Source organism: Prionailurus bengalensis, chromosome A1, assembly GCF_016509475.1.
Source record: "Prionailurus bengalensis isolate Pbe53 chromosome A1, Fcat_Pben_1.1_paternal_pri, whole genome shotgun sequence".
Taxonomy (NCBI): domain Eukaryota; kingdom Metazoa; phylum Chordata; class Mammalia; order Carnivora; family Felidae; genus Prionailurus; species Prionailurus bengalensis.
In genome coordinates, this window is record NC_057343.1 from 104743739 (window position 1) to 104745447 (window position 1709).

Genomic DNA, 1709 nt, shown 5'->3' on the forward strand with positions numbered 1-1709 from the left:
ACAGGAGTGCTGATGCATAGGGGCACTTGTACCCCAATGTTTATAGCAGCACTCTCAACAATAGCCAAATTGTGGGAAAAGCCTAAATGTCCATCAACTGATGAACGGATAAGGAAGATGTGGTTTATATACACAATGGAATACTATGTGGCGATGAGAAAGAATGAAATATGGCCTTTTGTAGCAACGTGGATGGAACTGGAGACTGTTATGCTAAGTGAAATAAGTCATACAGAGAAAGACAGATACCACATGTTTTCACTCTTATGTGGATCCTGAGAAACTTAACAGAAGACCATGGGGGAGGGGAAGGAAAAAAAAAACTTAGGGAGGGAGCCAAACCATAAGAGACTCTCAAAAACTGAGAATAAACTGAGGGTTGATGGGGGGGTGGAAGGAGGGGATGGTGGGGGATGGGCATTGAGGAGGGCACCTGTAGGGATGAGCACTGGGTGTTGTATGGAAAGCAAGTGGACAATAAATTTCATGTTAAAAAAAAAAGACAAATACCATATGATTTCACTCATGTTGAAAGATGAAAGAACAAAGGGGGATAAAAAAGAGACAAACTAAGAAACAGACTCTTAACTACAGAGAACAAACTGATTGTTACCAGGGGGAAGATGGGGGGGGGGGGGAGGAGGGGAGGGGTGAAATAGGTGATAATGGTTAAAGAGTACACCTCCTGGGGCACCTGGGTGGCTCAGTCAGTTAAGCGTCCAACTTCAGCTCTGGTAATGATCTCATGGTTCACAGGTCTGAGCCCTGCAACAGGCTCTGTGCTGACAAGCTCAGAGCCCGGAGCCTGCTTCAAATTCTGTGTCTCCCTCTCTCTCTGCCCCTCCCCTGCTTGTGCACACTCTCGCGTGCTCTCTCCCTCTCTCAAAAAAAAAAAAAAAATTAAAGTTTTGAAGAAAAGGGTATACTTATCAAAAAAATAAAAAAGGTTACAAATACAGGAATTAGTAATCTGCTCTCTAAATGTCTCCTGAAGCAATAAGCAGAGAGCTAGTCTGAGATTTAGATATCAGAACATTCTTTGAAGCATCAGGACAGCAAAATATTAGAGATTCCATTCAATAGAATATTTAAATGATATAGCTATTTAGAGTTGTATTGTCAAAGAATGGCATAGAAAATTCCATTAAATAGGGAAGCACAAAACTATGGTATGATCCCAATTTTATGAGGAAACTCAAACATTTCCTACGTATATATGTGTATACACCTACATATGTATATATAGAAGCACACGCACAGTGACCTTTTCTATATTCTCTCAAGTTTGTACAATGAGCAGTTACTGCCTCTTTTTAATCAGATAAGTTGATTAAAAACAGGAAGTGGCTCTCAGTAGGGAATCAGATCTTATCATTCCACCCACCTCACCCAATAACCATGCCGCTAGTTCTGTACCAGGAGCAACTTTTTTTAGTGGTTTTTCCAACAACCACTACATTGAGTTTTCCAGAGAGAAAGCACCTCATCATTTCTAAATTTAGTTGCTCTTTTTGCTTTGGGTATGCTGTTACTTGTTTTATTTTTTGTTAGTAGCTCCTAAGTCTAAGTCTGGTATGATCATCTGAATGATGATACCCAAGTCATATGTCTGCACATTAACTCCAAAGAAGCAATGGAAAGCAAGTATCTGGGATTTTTCAGCCTCTACCACCGAGATACTAAAGTGGGGAGTTCTGAATTAGGAAGGG